The sequence below is a fragment of the Xenopus laevis genome, chromosome 4L (assembly GCF_017654675.1).
Source record: "Xenopus laevis strain J_2021 chromosome 4L, Xenopus_laevis_v10.1, whole genome shotgun sequence".
NCBI lineage: Eukaryota > Metazoa > Chordata > Amphibia > Anura > Pipidae > Xenopus > Xenopus laevis.
Window position 1 is genome coordinate 128,741,287 of NC_054377.1, and position 23,295 is coordinate 128,764,581.

A 23,295-nucleotide genomic window follows, 5' to 3' on the forward strand; every position below is an offset into this window, starting at 1 on the left:
AAAAGCAAAATAATACAGAACCCACAAATCACAGAAAATAAACATAGCAAATTGCCTTGATATCATTTTCTGCATCACAGCCAGGTGGTTATGTGAAAAAACTGCAAAGCTTGTCCAGTAACTCTTATCAACCAATAAGATCTTTGCTTTTAAACCTCAAACCAGTAATTGCTACCTACTGATTGGATGCTATTGGGACAAGACTATGTTCTTTATATTCTGTAAGAAATAGTAATGGGAGAATTTATTCACCAGGCGTGAATTGGCGGCGAAGCTTCCACGAAAACGGACACCGGCATCAAAAAAGGTGTTTTCTTACTAGTGATGGGCAAATTTGCGCTGTTTCGCTTCGCCGAAAAATTCGCAAATTTCCCGTGAAAAATTCATGAAACGGCGTCGGCGTCTCGTTTTTGAAGCCGGCACCGTTTCATGAATTTTTCACTGGAAATTTGCGAATTTTTCGACAAATCGAAACAGCGCAAATTCGCCCATCACTAGTAAGAAAACACCTAGCATAGCATGAACAGGATAGTTTATACAAAGCAGTCCAGCTCAGTTATGTTCAAATATCACAAACAATTCATGGCACATGGCTTATAGTATATTCGTGTATGAAGAAGTCCTTAGTATGTGTTTGAGCAGAGCGAACTTTATGATCCATTAGTAATGTATGAACATGTAGAAAGCAGGGATTACTTTCTAAGCCACATTATTTGCTGTTGATGGAGTCTTGCATTAGGGTTTATTCAAGGTTCCTTCAATTCGCTTTTAACCTACAAGTTTGATATTTATTCCAAGAGGCAGCAGAGCATTAAAACAAATTATTTATATTAAAATGTAGAGCAGTGCCTTTCATATAAATATACTCTTCCTCAATCTCTTCTTAATCCGCACTCTTGATAAACTCCCCTCCGTCATTTACTTCTTTGCAAAGTCCCCCTAGTGACAGAACAAGGTTCTTCTGCTAGTTCAAGAGCTGTGAGTTTGATCAGGCAATATAATGATTAATAAATATGAATGATTTGTTACCCTTTGAAGCACGCAGGGACAGCATCAGTATGGTGAGTGCAGCTCTGATTATTATGCTCAATATGAAACTCTAGCGCGTGAGACGAATGCTAATTCTTCCCATAGCTTCCTATTTATATTTGTATAATATTACCCAGAAAAATAAATGCCAGCTGTGTATTGGCTGCGGCCGGGATCCCAGGAAACAGAGTGGGTGTTTAATTCATGTTCTGATGGCAGCATTTTCCCTGGATCAATCTCATAGTGGAATTAAAAAAACAGATGTCCATAAGTGGCTCTTTCATAAGAAATGGCTAGGAAAGAAGTACTCTGATACTGTGTCTGGAAGATAACGGCTCTTTATAAGCTGTTAGCGGCGTCTCCTTATTTTGCATCAGACCTTGTGCCAATGTTCAAGTGGAATCATATTTCAGTTCCCATTAAGTAAAGCCCAGATAACCCAATGCCACTCAACATAATAGGGGTCATTTAACAAGACCGGGGGCAGAAATACAAGAGCAGTAACGATGCACAAGAGTGTACCCCTTTATTACTCATGACGGTTGAACTTTTGCTTTAGGTCTAGCTGCATTTTACAGTTTGAGACAGATAAAAAAAATCCAGTGCAGCTTTGGCAGGCACAATCCAGCCCTTTCCTTAAATCTCTCCATAGGGCATTCATCCCTGCTCCCTAAATTGCATGTCTGAATAGTTGGAATGGGGTGGTCTTGCCTCAATAAGTACAGCTCTGGCAAACACAGGCAGGACTTTATTCATGAAGGGCAGTCCAGGCCTCCATGCTCTGAAACATGCAATGTGCAGAGTGCAGAAATATTAGATTGAGACCATTTTTTGCACTTTGCTTACTGGCATCCACAGTGTTAATGATCTCTTTTGTTTGTTGATTTCTTAGGTTTCTTTTACTCCTTCTGTTCCTCTTAATTTTCCAGAGTAGAAAGCACTGCCATTTAAGTAAAGTGTATTTAACATTGCATGTATATATATATATATATATATATATATATATATATATATATATATATATATATATATATATATATATATATATATATATATATATATATATATATATATATATATATATAGTATATGTATATAGAACTGCAATGCAGTTGTTTGCTTTGCTCTACTAAGCATCTGTTTTATTTCTTATATCTTTAATGGCTGACAGGTTCCTTTAAGAGAATGAGTATTTTGCTTTTGAGTATTTTTTACCCGGTATGGGATCCTTTATCCGGAAACCTGTTATCCAAAAAGCTCCAAATTACGGAATGACCGCCTCCCCTAGACTCCATTTTATCGAAATAATCCAATTTCTTTTCTCTATCATAATAAAACAGTACCTTGTTCTTGATCCAAACGAAGATATAATTAATCATTTTTGAAAGCAAAACTAGCCTATTGGGTTTATCATGTTTACATGATGTTCTAGTAGACTTAAGGTATGAAGATCCAAATTATGGAAAAATCTGTTATCCGGAACCCCCCAGGTCCCGAGCATTCTGGATAACAGGTGTGTGTGTGTGTGTATATATATATATATATATATATATATATATATATATATATATATATATATATATATATATATATAAAACAAGGATACAAGGGATGCAAGGATAGTTTATTGTCAATGCGAACTATAAACTTGTTACAGTGTATTGAAATTACATTTCACCAAGACTCCTCAAGAAAATAAAAGAATTTTACATTTACAATAAATACATAATAGTAATACTTTCAAAAGTTTCACATTTTGATTTCCCTTTTTTATTTTTTGCTTTTAAGAATGTCTTATCCAAGGGGGGTTCAAAGTTGAAAAGTCAAGCACCAGTAAATCTTCCCATTTCTATTCAACAACTTTTACTTCATTTATAATATGTACCCATTTATATATAATCCAAATATCATATATACATTTCAACCTGTGCAAATTAAAATTAAGATTCAATACCTAATAAATGCCCCGAATATGTGACGCAGCCCTCCCTGATCCATAAAGTGCCATTTGCTACTTCAAGTGTTCCATAATCTAGTTTAATCCAAAATGCACATTTAACATAATTTTATAAAAGTGACAAGTGTGCTGATTTTAACATTTTTATTTAAAACTAATCCCCTCATCAATTCATCTCTAAGAAATTCCTATTTAAAGTGTCATGTGAATGGTACTGGTGAACATTTACTACTACAAGTAATCCAAAATCTATTTTAATCCAAAAAGTGCCCATTTCCATCAATCTAAAAAAGTGACAAGTGCATCGACTTTGATTTTGAGTTAAAGCGAATTCCCTCACCATTTATAAAAGTTCCTGCTCATATTAATGAGTTCAAAATCGTAATTGCTTGACGAAAAAACTTTTATAATATCTGTCCGTTACAGACCTAATACTGCGGAAGTTTCTACCCTATTGTAATAGAGAGTATATATATGAGATTGATGAAGAATGTCCCTCACTATGCTATTTGCTTGTCGAATGACCTGCTTCTTGAGAAATAGGCGAAAGAGGACTTCCTATAATATTTTCCTAATTATTCTCTGCAAGGATTTTTCCTCATTTATCAAGCTATTTCCAAACCAGACTGTGATATAAATGATTCTCACCCAACAGTCATACCACCGTAATCATTTCTCTTCTTTGTTGTATACCTGGATTAGTGTTTGGAGACATTGGAAAAGTTTTAAAGGAGATCTAACACAACCACTGTCCTTTAACAGCAAAGATCTGTTTCTCTGAAGATGCCCAGGGCCGGATTTACATAGCGGGCGCCCCTAGGCCCACTGCCCCTGTCCCCTACCCTTTATTCATGCAAATTTTCATGGAGATTGTATCTCCTGCGCATCCCCAGTGTTTTTGAACCAATCTGGGTGTGGTTGGGCAGCATGCCGCCCCCCTAAAATCCTGCCACCCTAGGCCCGGGCCTAGGTGGCCTTCCCACAAATCCGGGCCTGAAGATGCCCCAGTAGCTCCCCATCTTTTTTCTGCTGATTCACAGCACATTCCCTGGGCTGCTGTCCCTTACCTGAGCTTAGGGACCAACTCACAGTATAATATATATAGAATACAAATCTCACAATACAAGGCTGTTTATTAATACATTCAGATTCTAATTACATGGCAGCTCTGAAACAAGTGTGATTTGCATCAGAATTGAATAATCACCCCTGTCGCATCAGCTTAGATGAGAGTTGAACCTGGGTTTTCTGTTTGATAATTTGTGATGACCCCTAAACTGAGCTTCCCAGAGAACACTGAGCATGTGCAGTACCACTGACACTCAGGAGATAGTTTAACAAAACTAACATGGCGAGCTCCTGTGGACAGCTTTGAAGCCTGGATCTTCAATGTTATAGGGCGGCTAAACCTCACTGCTGGTATAAGTTATATATATAACATGCAGCATTAAAGCCATATTGTAATTTTTTAAGATTTAGTTATCCTTTAATTTAGTAAGCGTATATGTTATATCCAGCATCTCTTTATATGTAACTACGTAGCAGCTGGCATCCACAGAGAGCTCATTATTTGCTTTTTAAATATAAATAGTTACATTAAGAATAAATATCACCTTGCTACATTACAAGCAATCATCAAGCGCCTATGTTGTATAAGATGAATAGAAAATCAAAAATCCCAAAACCTCTAAAGGTCTGAATGGCTAAAAAAAGGGTCCGCTAGGATCAGCGTAGCTCCCATTGACCTCTATGGGGCCTTGATTGCGTTTACTTGGAGAAGCTTTGAATTAAAGTTTTTGTGGTTTATATACGTAATCAATCTCGAGTAGTAAATCGGCCCCCACATAGTGGCCAGATTTTCCAGAACCCTTCTGTAGATGTACTTAACACACACATAAGAACATTTATATATTTTTTACATTGCTTTCCAAACTTTGGACAAGATACTACATAGGCTGGCCCTGGAGGAGAGGAGGATCCAATGCCGTTATGTTTTTCTGCAGTTCATGCAATAAACTTGTACCCATAAAATAAGAACTTGTGCCCTTGCACTTGCAGCAGTAATTTCAGGTCTTGCTTTGCACTTGTGTTCCTCTGCCATGACAAGTGGACCTCCTCTTGCTGAGTATTGTTGAGCATAGGTCTAATTGTGTGCTTCCACATTTCCTATAGATTACTATGGGAAGCAGTGCCATAAAGAAAGTGCCATTTTATAGCAGCTGATTTCTGCCTAATGGTGTGAAATTTGCCTTGGATACAAACTGAGATTTACTATAGGCTTCTAATCCCAAATGAAAGTGTTAATGAAACACTTATCCTGTAATTCTCTTCTGAGCAGTGTGCACTTTAAATTCATTATTTCCCCCCTAGTTTCCAAACACTAGCAGTTTTTACACCACGAATGTCATGAATTTAAAACAACAGTGCCAATGGATGTTTATAGTGATGGGCGAATTTGGGGCGTTTCACTTCGCCGAAAAATTAGCAAATTTCCCGCGAAATGGCAAAAAATTCGCAAAACGGCACCGGCATCTTGTTTTTTGGACGCCGGCGCACATTCGCCAGTGAATTTGCGCCTGGCGAATAAATTCGCCCATCACTAGATGTTTATTTTGGCTGAAATTGGTAGAAAATTATGTTCGTGAACAAAGGAAAGTCTTGTGATGTTGCTCTGCTCAGAAAATGAAGCCAGTGAGAAGAGACAGCTAACATTTCTAAGCAGAGCGACATCAGAAGAGTTTCCTCTTCTCACTAACTCAATTTTCTACCGACTGTGTCCAGAAAAATTAAACAGCAGGCTTCAAATTGACTATATTGCCTTTTAAAAATGGCTAGTATCTTGAAAACTAAAAATTGCAAAAGACCACGGAAGAGCAAATTCACATTCATTTCAAGGGTTTACATTTTCTCTAACAGATCATAGTTGGCTGTAAAAAAAAAATACTCTTCCACTTTTTTACTGAATATTTTCTTGAAATGAAAAAACAAATAAATGAATCCGTCAACACAAACATTTTCCAGGTTGGTGACAGGTTGGACATCACTAATACAATATATATATATATATATATATATATATATATATATATATATATATATATATATATATATATATATATATATATATATATATATACACAGTTATGGGACCTCTTACCTAGATGATCAGGACTAAGGGGTCTATCTGTATTGGATCTCCATATGTTAAGTATTCTAAAAATGATTTAAACATGAAATAAACCCATTTTAATTGTTTTGCTTCCAATAAGTATTAATTATATCTTAGTTTAATTATTACAGAGAAAAGGGAAATCATTTTTAAAATTGTGAATTATTTGATTAAAATGGAGTCTATGAGTTTTATCTATTTCTTCACCACTCTGATGTTGGGGTCAAAGGCAAATGTCCTCTCTGTCCTACTCTACTGCTATGAAAATAGAGTAGTTACATTGACATTTAATAGTTCGCAGGGCTGGCCTCACCTTTATTATTGCATTCAGTTGTGGAGGCCCTATCAACACAGAGACATTAATCAAATCCAAACAGTTCGGAGGAGAATGCTAAGATGATGGATGGTATAAATAAGAAAACATAACAGGAAAAGCTTCGGAACCATAACAAGTACAGCAAGTTATGCAAGTGTAGTTCGTTGTGCTGGACATTTATAGGCTGTTTCGTTGGTCTTTAGAGGACCCCTCTCACACATTAATGGCTCGTTCTGACTTGAATTTGAGGTTGGATTGTCATGAAACCAAGTCTTTTTAGTGTCAACCAGATCAGCAAATATAGGTATTGGCACAGTCAGTCTTTCAATCCACAGAAGCAGGAGGCAAATGTTGAGTGCAAAATGACCTGCCCTTCACTGAACCTACTGTATATCTTCACTTACCCACCTTTAGTGATGAACTAATTTGTCCTGTTTTGCTGTGAACACAACATACATATAGACAAATACAAGAGTCCTCTGCACTCAACCCATTATCAATATATTTAAGACAGAGACATTTTGTGCATACTGCTACTGAAAAATGCCTTACCCTTTAAACAAAACAGGGATTGTTTGTCCATATATTGCACTATCGATTGCAGAGGACTCTTGTATTTGTCTATATGTATTTTGTGGTCACAGTCTCATTTCTCCCCCGCCTAATGGTTTTAAAAAATTAGTGGTGAGCACAACTTTGGAATCTATGGGATACAGCCTTTCCGTCATTCAGAACTTTCTGGATAATGGGTTTCCGGATAATGTGAAGTTGTTTATCTTTGGAGTGTGTTACTACTAAACCAGCTATATATATGGTGAATAAAGTACCCCCTCTTGTAAATTATAAGGATATTATAAGCTACCGAGGAGTTTCATGGCCGTATAAAAGCACAAGGTCGAGTGTTATCATACAGGTCATGGAACTCCGAGGTAACTTCTAATATCCTCATATTTTGCAACAGGGGGCACTTTATTTATTATAATACACAAGTTTTAGTGAGTCATGTGACACAAATGACATCAGTACTCACCATTGATGACATCAGTACTCACCATTTATAAGGATTTAATTTACAAGATATTCATGGCTTTTGTGTATTATACATATATATATATATATATATATATATATATATATATATATATATATATATATATATATATATATATATATATATATATATATATATATACATGCACAGCCAACTAAAGCAATGTTGCCTCTGTTCAACTGGTGTTTCAAACTGCACTTGCTGCATTGTGCCCTTAAAGGGCTCCTGTCACCCCAAAATGATTTTCCCCACCAGCGGTGCAGGCTAATAGTGCCCATACTCTGCAAGCACAATGTTTAGACACACGTGCATAATAAGCGCTTCTCGTAACTTGTTATCAGACATCACAGGCATGCACATGACAAGCAAAAGTTCTGGCCTTATTCTCAGAACATGGCCATCCCAGTGTGGATGGCAGGGCCACCATCAGAAATCACAGGGCCCCGTACGACTAAATTTCCTGGGCCACCTGGGCTGCCCCCATCATAAGCCCCACCCACAAGCCCATCCTCCCCACCCCACAGGTCCACCCCCTACCACACAGTAAAAAAAAAAAAAACATTGGTGGCTAGGGTCTCCACATGTTAATAAAAAATAAAAAAAACATTTGTGGTCAGGGCCCCCCATAAAAAAATATTGGTGGCTAGGACCCCACACTGTAAACAAAAATTGGTGTCCAGCCCCCCCCCCCACGTTATAAAAACATTGATGGCCAGGGCCCCCCATAAACATCCATGTAAAAAAAATTGCCCCCCAGAAGTTTTAAAAAAAATTGGTGCCCAGGGCCCCTCCACACAGGGACCCCAAAGGGTTACCTTAGGGGGGCCCTGCCATGTTACACTTACTTTATTAGTGTGGCCCACCTGATGTAAGTGAGCTGCCAACTACAGAAGGATGGACAGGTGGCTGCATCTTCTTCCAGTGACAGCATTTTCTTCCCTTATTGGTCACAGAATTTCAAGTCCCGATAAAGCTGCATGGTGATTGGATGAGCTGGAGGGGAAGTTCAAACCTCAGCTATCCAATCCCTGAGCAGCTCAACTGGGACTTAAACTCTGTGACCAATAAGGGAAAGGAATGGAAAAAAGATACCTCCCCCTGTGCTCCCGCCCTGCCTTCCCGAAATCGGCAGCTCTCAAAAAGCAGAGGGGCCGGCTAATCAAGTAAGTGCAGCGTGGCCGGGCCCCCCTTACCCTCGGGCCCCCTACAACTCTCCCCCCTGTCCCCCCCTGATGGATGGCATAGCACTGGTGGAGGGGGGGGGCATTTAAAAAACAAAAACTGGCAACCAGAGTCTGTTAGTTTGCACCTTTGGTGGGGGTACAATTTTGTGGTGACAGGTGATCTTTAATGCATTCCACCAATGGAAGTAGTCCAGTAACTGTGGGTAGAGATCTCCTCCAGGGAGGAATAAAATCAATTAACACATATGTTTCCATGCAGTTGAACACACAACTCAGCAACATAGAATGTGATATACACGACTAGCTATGGTTAGGACTTCCCAGAAACATGTGCCTTCATGCAACTAGTAGGAATTAAGACACTCCCGTCATATCCTAAAAAAACTGATTGCGGGCATTTTTCCAGCATTAAGAAAATATTGAAAGGATTTGCACTAACGCTCTGAGTTATTATCATATAATTAGCAAGTAAATTAAAACGCTGGGCAGCAGCTAAGCCGTTATTCTTTTACCCTTTCAGAACAATAAAAGTAAAATACACTCTATCCATAAATAGCAGGACATCGTTTTCCTGGAACTGGAAGGTCAGGGCTGCTCGTGGCTGTCCCAGCAAGTGAGAATGTTACTACTGGCTGTTTTACTTTGTATCAGGCCCATGCATAACCTTATATGCATAGTACAGCTATGGGACCTGTTATCCAGAATGCTTGGAACCTGGAGTTCTCCTGTCTACTAAAAATCACTGAAATATTACATATACCCAATAGGATTGTTTTGCCTCCAATGAGGATATATATCTTAGTCAGGGGCGCTCCGCCAATGAGGCGAGCTGAGCCGCTCGCCTCAGGCGGCAGCGCCAGACAGGATTCCAGGGGCGGCAAAAAGCCGCTCCTGCACCTTTAAGAGCCGAATTTCCGGTTTTTAAACCGGAAATTCGGCTGCGCTATTGCGAGAGAGCGCAATTGCGCTCTCCGCAATCGTGTTCCTGCCTCCCCTCGCCGACAGGTAAGTCGGTGCGGGGGGCGGCATTGCAGGAGCCGCCTCAGGCGGCTCCTTCCCCAGAAACGGCGCTGATCTTAGTTGGGATCAAGTAGAAGGTACTGATTTATTATTTTAGAGCAAAAGAAAATCATTTGAAAATGGGAATTATTTGATTAAAATAGAGTCTATGGGGCAGATTCGCTATCCAGCGAATTTTCGCCAGCGTCCATTTCGCACCCATCGCAACGCTTAGCCAGACACAATTTCACTAATATGCGGAGTTTCGTCCTGGGTGCCAAACGCTGGAGACATTTCACTAGCGTTACTTCGGCAGTGCGAGTATTTCAAAGCGAAGATGCACTAGTATTCTCGCCAGAGTCTGTTTCGCACCCATCGCAACACTTAGCCAGACGCAAATGCGCTCAGACTACGCCAATTCACTAATATTCAGAGTTTCGTCCTGGGCGGCGAATGCTTTTTCGCTAGCGTTACTTTGGCTGTGCGAACATTTCAAAGCGAAGATGCGCTAGCATTCTGCCTAGCAAAAATTTGCTAGTGAGCTTGCACTCAGGTCAATTTGCATAGGGCATGAAATTTAAAGTTGTATGGATCTCTTTATGTTAAATGTAAGTGCAAATACTAACAAGTTCCACTTTTTAAAACACATGTCCAGGGAACCTTAATAAAGACAAGAGAGTTAAATTTAATGCCCTACACATGAGCCCACTGTAAAATTAATGTTCCATATGTTTTAGGTTCCCCAAAAAAAGTTTGCTAGGACTTTTGCAGGCAATCACGATGAAAAAAGGAAAAGTCGCCAGCGTTTTTTGAACTTTGATGCATTTTCGGCTCACAGGATATGATGTAAGTGACAGAAGATTGAGGAAGATCTAGCTGCTTTATAGCACTTCGCCTGGTCTGAGGTGGCGAAGGCAACTCTGGCGAACGAGGTAACGTTCTGTAAATCCGCACTTTGGTGAATCTGCGGAGTAACGATCGTTCGTCAGAGCGAAAAGTCACCTGGCGATAGAGTGCTAATGACCGCTAGCGATGATCTGCTTTGCTGGCGAATTGGCACCTGCACCTGTAAGTAAATTGGCAATGTCCCTGCAGGTGGGAATGCTGGCGAAAAGTCGCTAGCGTTAGCCACTTCGATCTTTAGTAAATCTACCCCTATGTGAGATGGCCTTCCCATAATTTGGAACATTCCGGATAATGGGTTTCTGGATAAAGCATCCCATACCTGTACTGAGATTCAAAAGCATAATACTCTTAAAGGAACCTGTCAGCCATTAAATAGATAAGAGACAAAACATAAAACAGATGCTTAGTAGAACAAAGCAAGCAATTGCATTGCAATTTTAAAATATGTCATGTTAATACAAACTGAGACACGAGTGGGAATAAACCTGTGCGGCTCAATCCTCTGCATGTTCTTCTGGCAGTCAAATGGTTAATGATGTTTGTGTTGCACCACATTCTTGCTCAGGATCAATATCCTCTGCTAGCTAAAGGGAATTTCTCCTCGTAAAAATAATGAAAGAGGGAGAGCCTGAGAATGGCAGGTAGCTGCGGTATCCTGGGCAATGCAGGACAGAGACAGATAGCTGCAGCTTTAATTAACCGACAGTTTGTTACCCTGATACTGACACTGAGCGCCGAGACCCAACGTAAAGATTAAGCAGAGCAGGTTGTGATCATTACCGGTGTCATATGGGAATGGAGAGCCGTGCCAGGTTGTATTGGTCAATGATTCTCCAGGGGGAATCAAACAGCAGCTTGGCAAATAGATAAAATAAATTTTATAGAACATGAGACTATTTAATACCACTGATTTGATATAATGTGTGTGTATATATATATATATATAAAACAAGCCCAATATCCTTATATTTTACAAGAGGGGGTACTTTATTCACTATATAATACACAAAAGCCAAGAATATCCTGTAAATTATATCCTTATAAACGGTGAGTTCTGATGTCATCAGTTATAAACGGTGAGTTCTGATGTCATTTCTGTCACTTGACTCTGAAACTTGTGTATTATAATAAATAAAGTACCCCCAGTTGCAAAATATGAGGATATTAGACGTTACCTCTGAGTTCCATGACCTGTATAAAAGCACTCGGCCTTTGGCCTTTGACCATGTGTTTTTATATGGTCATGAAACTCCTCGGTAACTTATAATATCCTTATATTTTACAAGAGGGGGTACTTTATTCACTATATAAACGGTGAGTTCTGATGTCATCAGTTATAAACAGTGAGTTCTAAAGTCATTTCTGTCACAGGATTCACTGAAACTTGTGTATTATAATAAATAAAGTACCCCCAGTTGCAAAATATGAGGATATTAGAAGTTACCATGACCTGTATAAAAACAATCAATGATTCTCCAGGGGGAATCAAACAGCAGCTTGGCAAATAGATAAAATAAATTTTATAGAACATGAGACTATTTAATACCACTGATTTGATATAATGTGTGTGTATATATATATATAAAACAAGCCCAATATCCTTATATTTTACAAGAGGGGGTACTTTATTCACTATATAATACACAAAAGCCAAGAATATCCTGTAAATTATATCCTTATAAACGGTGAGTTCTGATGTCATCAGTTATAAACGGTGAGTTCTGATGTCATTTCTGTCACAGGATTCACTGAAACTTGTGTATTATAATAAATAAAGTACCCCCAGTTGCAAAATATGAGGATATTAGAAGTTACCATGACCTGTATAAAAACAGCTTTCAGCCTCGTGTTTTTATATGGTCATAAAACTCCTCGGTAACTTATAATATCCTTATATTTTGCAACTGGGGTTACTTTATTCGCTATAAATATAACACCAACAAGAACAGCCATATAAGCTAATATTCAGACTAGGCCTATATACAGATATAGACCCTTTTCTCCAGAATGTTTGGGACCTGTGGTTTTTCGGATAAGGGATCTTTGTGTAACTTGGATCTCCATGCCTTATGCCTGCTAAAAAAATAATGTAAACATTAAGAATTGTTTTGCCTCCAATAAGGATTCGTTATATCTTAGTCTGGATCAAGTAGAAGGTTCTGTCTTCTTATTTTAACCTTACGAGGAAAGGGAAATCATTTTTAAAAATTCTAATTAATTTATTAAAATGGAGTCTATTGGTAATGGCCTTTGCCGTAATTCGGAGCTTTCTGGATAATGGGTTTCCAGATAATGGATCCTATACCCGGTACCAGAAAAACCATTGATGTATCAGTCATTGAGCCCCTGTCTCGAGAATATCTATGAAAATGTCACCCTGACTGATCTTCAGGATAGGCTTTTAGGTGTAATTAGTAGACCAATTATACCTTAAAGCTGTGCTACCCCTACTACTGTTCCAAGAGCCCTATGGAAGGGGGTAATCTCACAATTTGGGAACCACTGCCCACATTTTCATTATTACGGTTGGCCAAATGGGACCAGCTCACACACAGCTCTAATGTCTTCACCTAGAGGAAAGATGGGGGGAAAGGATGAGATTGTCAGTAGGATGTTGGATTCCAAAGAGTAATTTACTGTTATGACTTACAACTAGCAATGGGCGAATTTAGCATGGATTTGTGAAACTGCTGTGAAAATTCACAGGTGGAAATTTTGCCATGACAAAGCATCCGAATAGCCACGTGCACATAAATTGTCACGCATCAAAATTTTTAGAACGCCCATTGACTGTAATGCATTGTTGCTCGCATCAAAATTGTTTTGACTCCCATTGACTTCTATGCGTTTCACACATTTTTTGACGTTTAGCGAATTTTTCGGCCAATCACTACTGACAACCCAAACCAAAGCTTGAGAACCTAGTCGTCTGACTACAACTGTCTCCATTTACCTCCAGTTTTAATATTTGAAGCTCATTGGGCTACCATAGGGAACATCAAGTGTGTCAGTCTAAGTATAACTGAATATGAAGTCTGCAGATATGGCTCCACATTGTCAGGAAGTTTTGGGTGGTAGGTAGAGTGAGGTTATCATCGGGAAAGTGAAACTGGGGTATCAAAGCAAATAAATATGGTTTGATTAGGTGCTTGGTGATACAATCAAAATAAAACTGGACTGGAATAGGAGTGGAAATTAACTGCATTTCCAAAATCAAGACAAGCTTCAAATACATCGGGTAATTGCTGATAATAATGAAAAACTGCCAATAAAACTTGACCCTGTGTGAGATACAGAATCAAAGCTATAATGCGGTTTAACTTCAACTTAAGAAGGTAAAATGAGAAAAGTATAGTGATGGGCAAATCTCTCCCGTTTGTTTCGCCGAAAAATTTGCGAATTTCTTGCAAAATTCGGGAATGGCAAAAAATTTGTGAAATTGGAACGTTCATGAAAAAATTGTGAAATTCTAATGTTTTCACGCAAAAATCGTGAAATTCGAACGTTTTCACGAAAAAATCGAGCAATTTGAATGTTTGTTAAATTTGTGAAATTGGAAAGTTCACGAAAAAATTGTGAAATTCTAATGTTTTCACGCAAAAATCGTGAAATTCGAACGTTTTCACGAAAAAATCGAGCAATTTGAACGTTTTCACAAAAAAATCGAGCAATTTGAACCTTTTCACAAAAAAATCGAGAAATTCCAACCTTTTCACAAAAAAATTGTGAAAATCGGAAATTGACGCCGGTGAATTTTCACTGACAAATTTTCATGGGAGATTCACAAATTTATTCGCCGGCAGCAAAACGCGGGAATTCACAGCGAATTCATGCCAGGCGAATTTATTCGCCCATCACTATAAAGTATTATCTGCATGCTTGCCTGGACTGTACCACTTGTCTGCTCTGACTATACCTTCCCTTGGAAACACAAGTTCTCCCTGTCCCTCAATTATCATGTAATGAGTTTTTAAAGACAACCTTTCCTGTCTCCTGCTAAATAACACCATTAACAATAGGATTTACTGAATCTTAAAATATTGTATACGGTACAGTCAGCATGAGAAAGCAGCTCCTCGGGTTGGTGGGGGGCATGAATCCAGCAGCACAATACAGGAGGAAAATACCACGAGGGATTAATTTAGCTCAGCACAGTTGTGCATGGTGAACTGGAGAAAGGTAAAAGGAGGGGGCTGTGTTTGAGTCGCAGCAAGCAGTGCTGGGACCTGGGGAGCAGTTGGGGCTAATTTATAGGCATTTATAGGAATTTATAGGACCTACATTGTAGGAGAGCAAACCCCCAGAGAATGCCGTGCAGTCTAAATACAACCCACCCTGAGCACAAAAACACCAGAGATCTGGTTTGTGCCCAAACAGGGTTAAATGTCGTTGCACCTGTCTAGGGGAAACTGAGTAGGTGAAGGAGCCTGAAACAGGAATGTGCATTTCATTTGCATAGAAACCTGAATGTAACAGTCGCTCAAGCATTGCACATAATTATCCCTGCGCTGCTGGAGATTTGTCTCTGCTGCACTGGTTTTTTTTTTATTTTCTCCCAGCCTTTCATGTGAAATTTTGACACAGCTCCCAGGATAGCCATGACCTTCAGCCCCACGGCAGATCTCTTTGTTCATTCTAATCAATAACTGATAATTAGCTCTGCTTAAAGAAAGCTCTTTCCATCACAAATCACCCTTCAGCTCAGTGCCTGTGCTCCCTGACAGCTTCATAGAAAGTAACATCCCTTATGGGGAGGGTAACAAACGCACACACTTGATAAGTATTCTGCTACTCATTAAATAAGTATAAAATGTCAGGGTGTAACATTACATGCAGTTATGGGCTAGGCATCAATTCGCCAGTGGAAAATTCGCTGCAAAAAAACAAAACAAAATTGGCGTGCGCATAAAAATTGCCGCACATTTAATTATTCGCAGGCCCATTGACTTTAATGTATTTGGACAAAATAGCCATGCGTATAAAAATTGTCGATCGTGTCAGAATTGTAGTGCGTCAAAATTATTTTGACGCCTATTGACTTCAATGCATTTCACCAATTTTTTGCCGTTTCGAATTTTGCAGCAAAACTGGACAGATTTGCCAAACACTAATGACATGGCCAGAATATTGCTTCTCTCTTATTTGCAGGTTTATATTTTCAGTTCAGTAAGTGTTGCCATGTTGCTTGTTACCCCAGAGAGATATTCCATGACAGCTTTAACATTTTTAAAAAATAAAGTTTTAGAAAAGTGATAAATTAATAATTCACATAATAAACAAAAGCAAGTCAAATAATATTTCAGGTTCTTACAAGCACAATAAAATAAATCTGACAAGCTCTCTGATTAATGAGCTGCTCCTAATCTCACAGTTTAACAAAGGCTTCAGCAGGGGGAAAAGTGCTGTTTGTTTATACAGAGGACTTCTAAGTGGACTGCTGATTCGTTTTGAATTGCTTACCCAAACTGCTCCTTAGCATTGTCAGGCCAAATGGTAAAGGCATCAGGAAAGCCCCCTGCTTTCCCCCTACAACCCACCCATGCTCAGTCACGGCATGTATGCCCTTCCCCCACATGAAATTGACAGCTCCTGCAAGAAACCCTGCCCCTGCTTTACTGATGTGCTAATGACCCAATCAGAGTTACAAAAAGCCCATAACTATAGGTTGTCAGGAAGAGGAGTTTTGTGCCTAGGTCACGTTGTACCCTATGAACGTGCCTTATTGACTGGGCTTACAAGCTGTAGCCCCCAAAACCAAAATACAAAAAAAATGACAGCCCCAGGATATCAGGTCCCTGGAATAGCAAAATAGAAGTTTCAGAACAGTGACACCATTTTAACAATCTGGAAATGCTTTGTGGAAACCTGTATGTATTAGGAATAAAATGTCATGTGTCAGTACTTTTTCTTTAAGTTCTATGAAGGGGATGAAAGCGTTTCCATTAATATTAATGCACGTTACAAAATCCTCTCTCACAAAAGATGCAGCATGAACTTCATTTTCTGGATTTCCGAAAAGGGCATTTTTAAAAATGATCAAGTGGCTGATAACCAATAGAATTTATGCCCGACAGGAGCACAGTGTTAAATCTGGTGCACAGTCACAGCATTGATTATCTGACTTGTTCCTAGCACGTGCCCGGCAATGCATTTAGCAAGAGCTTGTCTGGATGTTTCTCAGGGGTGGGTGCTTAGAGTGGCCCCAGCCACTCACTTAATAACGTCTTTTCCAAAGAAAAAATAGGCTTTAACAGCAGGACTTGCGTTCAGAGATCATTTGCTATTAGAAGATGATTGGACAACTTCCCTTTGTTAGATTGCTTAGGATTTATTTATTACAATATATAATACAATACTCGGATACCATGTACTGATGACATGATAGATAGATAGATAGATAGATAGATAGATAGATAGATAGATAGATAGATAGATAGATAGATAGATAGATAGATGATAGATAGATAGATAGATAGATAGATAGATAGATAGATAGATAGATAGATAGATAGATGATAGATAGATAGATAGATAGATAGATAGATAGATAGATAGATAATAGATAGATAGATGGATAGATAGATAGATAATAGATAGATAGATGGATAGATAGATAGATAGATTATAGATAGATAGATAGATAGATAGATAGATAGATAGATAGATAGATAGATAGATAGATAGATAGATAATAGATAGATAGATGGATAGATAGATAGATAATAGATAGATAGATGGATAGATAGATAGATAGATAGATAGATAGATAGATAGATAGATAGATAGATGATAGATAGATGATAGATAGATAGATAGATAGATAGATAGATAGATAGATAGATAGATAGATAGATAGACAGACAGACAGACAGATAGATGCTATAGAGAGATGATTAATAGATACAGAAATAGATAGACAGACAGACAGACAGACAGACAGACAGATAGATAGATAGATAGATAGATAGATAGATAGATAGATAGATAGATAGATAGATAGATAGATAGATAGATAGATAGATAGATAGATCGATAGATAGATAAGATAATAGATAGATAATAGATGGATAGATAGATTGGATAGATAGATAGATAGATGGATAGATAGATAGATAGATATAGATAGATAGATAGATAGATAGATAGATAGATGATAGATAGAAATAGATATTAGATGGATAGATAGGAAGATAACTAGATAGATAGATGCGATAGATAGATAGATAGATAGATAGATAGAAACGATAGATAGATAGATAGAATACGATAGATGATAGATAGATTGCTAATAGATAGATAGATTAGATAGATAGATAGATAGATAGATAGATAGACAGACAGACAGACAGATAGATGCTATAGAGAGATGATTAATAGATACAGAAATAGATAGACAGACAGACAGACAGACAGACAGATAGATAGATAGATAGATAGATAGATAGATAGATGATTAATAGATACAGAAATAGACAGACAGACAGGTAGATGCTATAAATAGATGATTAATAGATAGATAGCGCTCTCTTGGTCATACATAGGTGATCTTTATTTCAAAGCCCTGTACTTTATGATACAGCATCAGATCCAACATTTGTGCCCCACCTGGTGATCTTATCTTTGAGAAAGGTCCCCAGGTGGGACTTCTTATTGGAGCGCAGCAAGTTTCACATACTCTAGCCATTGTATTAAATGGGGCCCAATACAGACTATTTGGTTTTTGCCCTTTAACCCATTAAGCCAGGGCAAGGTTGCAGAATTGCAGGTTGCACTCTTTATGTGAGTTGGTATATAGAAACTTGCTGAACTTTTATTCTTGCTCCTGTGAATGCCACTGCTGCCCCCTCCCATTCCTGCCCCAATTTCTACAATATAATACGGTGAGTGTGCAATGCTCAGGTTAAAGTAAAACTACAATATCCAGCATGCACTAGACACAGCAGATCTTGGCTTCCTTGCTCCTGGGGCTGGCTGTGATAGAGCGTGAGAGATACTGACTGTGTTCAATTATCTGGAGCTGATATCATACCTCCCAACTGTCCCTTTTTCGGAGGGACAGTCCCTCTTTTGAAAGCTCAACCTGCAGTCCCTCATTTGTACTGGAAAGTACCTATTTTCTCTGCACTGAACAGCCAGAAAAAGAAACAGTTTCTAACTTAATTAACAGGTGCAAATAAGATACTTTGTAACAATTTTGAGACATAAAAAAACAGTTTAGATAAGTAGAAATATTTTCAAACTTTCATAACCTGCCAAATTTTGTAAAATGAACATGGTAATTAGGGGGTGTGGTCACTGAAAGGGGCATGGTCAAAAAATGTGACTGCGCTACGTGCGGAAAATATACATACCCCCGCACTTACTCTTATGAGTAAGTGCCCTAATAGGCACGAAACACGTTAGGTTTTTATGTCCTAATAAAATTTTCTAATTTTTTAATTAACTGCTTCTTTATTATTGGAGGTCCTCACATCTCTTTTGAAATACTGTTTTGGATTTGCACCTGGGGACTGGGGTGAACTGTGAGTAAATCCACTCTGATTAATTTAATATTAGATTTTGCATTTTTGACATCATTTATTTTTTTGAGTAGTGCCATATATATATTTTTTCTATGTGGCATTGGCACAAACCTTTCCATTATATACCAGCAATACAACCCCCTAGTTCTGTAAAACCCCACAATGTATTGATAATAATAGTGTGTAAGTCTGAGCTGCGGTGCTTACAGGGTTAAATGTGCAATGTAGCAAATAGGGTTATAGTTCTTGGGTTATGATTGTTGGAATAGGCTGGTTACTGCTTATAAATTGTGCTGTATCATATAATTACAGGTATGGGATCTGATATCCAGAATACTTAGGAACTGGGGGTTTCCACATAACAGATCTTTTCGTAATATAGATCTTCATACCTTAAGTCCACTGGAAAATCATGTAAACATTTAATGAACCCAATAGGCTGGTTTTGTAGATAGATAGAATTTACTGGTCACCTGTTTAAAAGTAAACATCTTATCGGTTACTATGGATTACTGCTCCTGGGCGAACCTAGTGCCTTTTACTACATATGGGGACATATGTTTTATATACACACACTACAATGGTGCCAACTGATAGTTCCTGAATCATAATGTGCCGCTCTCAGGGGCTCCGTGATTGGCTTTCTGTGGGTTGCCACCATCCCCCCCCCCCCTGGAATGATATTGTGTATAAACCTCAGTGTCCCAAATATTCTCCCAGTCTGGGAAATCATAAAACATGTCCTTTTAAACCAGAAAAATGATTGATAAATCCCTGGCACGATTCTGCCACTGTACCGTATTCAATGATGTTAGGTCACTATCATTCAGCTGCTTCTTAAATAGTTTTGGGCAATACTTGGCTTGATTTGAATGAGACCTGGAAACCCTGTCAATGTTTTTTCACTCCCTCCTATTTGTCCTGCCTCATCCAACTTGCCACTTTCTCCTCCTGTCTCTCTCCCTCCCCTTGTCTCTCTCCCTCTCTCCTCCCTCCTCATCCTCCTTTACTCTAAGAGGAGGGCTCTGCTCGCTCATCACCTGCTCCCTAAGTCTCTGACGCTCAATGTCCGTGCCTGGTCTGTCTTCTCCCACCCAGTTCTGTGTCCCGTCTGACTGCCCTTGGTAAAGTGTCACTTGCAGCTGCTCGCCCAGTGTGTGCCACTCTTCTCCCGTCTCTGATTCCTGCAGGCGCAAGGGAAGGACAGAGGAGACAGGACGGTGCTCAGTGCAGGTGAGGCTCGAGGAGTTCTCCCTATTCTGTCTGGGTGGCACAGGGAACAGACTGATTGGCATCTAGAGGAATGGCACAGACTGATTGGCATACTGTCTGGCTCTGAGCTCCAGGCTTGAGTTTATATTACAACTAGCAAAGTTCCATTTCCCTCCCTGTAAAATCTTTTAATCTCTTCTTTCCTATCTTTTATTGTCTCTTCTTTAACTTGGATGAGCTTTGTTTCTATCATTAATATTTTTCTACAATTAATAGTCAAGTATTTAAGTACTGCCAATTGATCAATCAGTCAAACTACTGGCCCCCTTTTTTATTACGATGATCTGATTTGCACCCAGTAATCAGTTCTGTATCAATGTCTACCTTATTCCTGTCTGTTTGTCTTTCTACTACCTGTACATGTCCCTTGCAGGGATATCTAATCCCTTGCCCTCCAGTCGTTTGCGTCCGAGCAGTTTAGCAATAGCTGGAGGGTTGCAGGGTTTTACCCATGATACACTGGCTGTTTGATAAGGATATCTATATTTGTCAGCCTTAGCTTTGCTATTCATTATGTATAAAGTCTAGTTATTACCTATATAGCTCAGCTGTAGATGAACTACAACTCCCAGCACGGCTGTGGGCAGACAGGAGTTGCACTTCATAAATAGCTGGACGACTGCCAACAGGGAGTTGATTGGTTATATATGCAGCGATACCTGTTTAAATTGGCTGCTTGGTAATAGAACGCCATAACTCTTTGAAATGATGCCTTTTCATGTGTTCTGCCTATTCAGCTCTTTCTGTTACAAGTACAGCATGTAAATATTTGTTTATATGATATACTCTACAGTACTGCAGTATATCCTGGCTGTGTGCCAGCGCTGATAAATCCATTGCAATGTAGAGAATTTTAAGATAACTAGAGACCTGCCTTTTCATACATCACTGACATTAGACATTAGAGGTGCACCCCCTGATTGGATGCTCAGAATCACTCCGAAGCCAATAAACAGGGCATATCACTCCTGAAATGTCTTTGCCCAATAGACAATGATTAATAATGCTGCAATACAGATTTAATGAAATGGACTAACGCTGTGGCTCCACTCTTCAATGGGTAAATGGGTGGAGATTGTAGCTATAGACAGACAGACAGACAGATAGCTTGATATAATGCACTGAAATTAGTTTAGTGACCTACAATGTAACCATGGTAAATACAGTCCAATCCAAACCCTGCTCCCCAAGGGAAGTTAGTGCTTTAAATTTATTTAGAGCCATTTATTGCATTGTAATTAAAACAATATTTTCTATTGATTTCCTGGGTTTTATGTGTGCAGTTCTTCTTTGGCTGTTGCTGTGGGTAGTATTTAAGGTTTTATTAAAAGGACAATAAACCTTGTTAGTTATAAGAGCTTACTTTCATGTTGCATTCCTGTAATTGTTAATTAGAAGGGAAATGGAGTAATCTTTTACCTTTGGCTCAGCTTTGTGCATCATGCCCACCCTGTCACTTCTGGGACCCCGAGCTTGCAATCCTCTTCTCTAAAGAATTTTTATTAGAGCGCCACTCAGCATTGGACTGGGGTACCATTGACTCACCAAAAGGTGTGACCTTTCTGGAGGGTTCAGGGCAGGTCCAGGGGTGCTTCGCCAATTAGGCGAGTTGAGGCTGTCGCCTCAGGCAGCAGCACCCCACTAGGTACCAGGGGCAGCAAAAATGTTGCTCCTGGTACTTTAAGAGTGAATTTCTGGGGTGGGGGGGTAACTACTGCTGCCTCAGGCGGCGGAGGGGCCAGGATCGCCCCTGGGCAGGTCATAAGGGAAAGTTGGTGGATGGTGGTACAATTCAGGGAGGGTTACAAAGCATGTGTAATTACCAGTACATTATCTATAAATATTTACTACTGACCACAGTTCCAGCTGGTGACTATCACCACCAAATAAGCTTGACCTCAGGGGCCCCCAAAAAACAGTAACAGAGGCAGAAGTGTTGGTTCAGTATCCCAGGTCAGCTACTAAGTCACCGGAAAGTGTCTAACAAATAAGCTTCCCAGGGAATTGGTCAAGATAATGCATACAGTATGTCCCAGTGCTAATAAGTTCCACTATACGGTTCCAAAAGAAGCACTGCTATTCTGAAAACGGCAGAGTTTGGGGCAAATGTATTAGGCCTGGGCATGCTTTGGCACAACTTCAAGGTTGCTCAGTGGAAAACCATGAAAAATATCAAAAACTATTCAAAGATTGCCCAAATCCATTTAAAAAGTAGCCCAGCAATAGTTTACATTTTTTAAGTCGAAAAATGTGTATAGAACAGAACAGAAGTGAATCAGTACAGTGCCTGGGACATGTTATTTTAGGATTTCCATAAATTATTTCCTCAAATATTTGGGAAATTTAATGACCACATATTCTAGGCATCATTCCAAGGCAGCTGGCAGGGACACATTCTACAGAAAACCAATAATGGAGTACCTAGTTAAAGTCAGTGGTTTGAATTTTATCCTGGAAGATAGCAGATGCCAGTGAAGGCACTAGCAGAATGGAACAGCAATGTTGTGCCGTTTGTAAGGAGCCTGCTTTTATTATGGACTAGAGTGAAGGATAAGGTCAATTAAGAGGGAGTTGCAGTTGTGACGAAATGAGCAAATGAATTTTGGTGACATCTTGTATGATATTAGGATCATATTTTAATAATCCTTAGGTAAAGTGACGATTCAATTATTGATTGGACATGAGAAGTAAACGACAGAGCAGAATCAAGATAACTCCAGGTGCTTGGCGTGGGGTAAGGGGGTGATAGTGATGTTGTTAATAGTAATGGATATTTATAGAATGTTATGGGTGTTGAATGGGGGGAGGAGCAACATTTCTTAGGTTGTATTTGAGGTGGCATTGGGCCATCAAAGTAGAAATGGTTGACAAAAAAAGAAGAGACCCATGT

At 39.0% G+C, this 23,295-nt stretch overlaps 1 protein-coding gene across 1 annotated transcript in view; it reads left to right on the forward strand.

The window, feature by feature from the left end:
- Positions 1-20,216: 20,216 nt before the first annotated feature.
- cntn4.L (contactin 4 L homeolog) overlaps positions 20,217-23,295 on the forward strand; it is a 208,761-nt gene continuing 205,682 nt past the window's right edge. The window contains exon 1 of the mRNA XM_041590793.1: positions 20,217-20,366. The gene's annotated coding sequence lies outside the window, so the exon portion shown is untranslated. The remainder of the gene's footprint in view (positions 20,367-23,295) is intronic.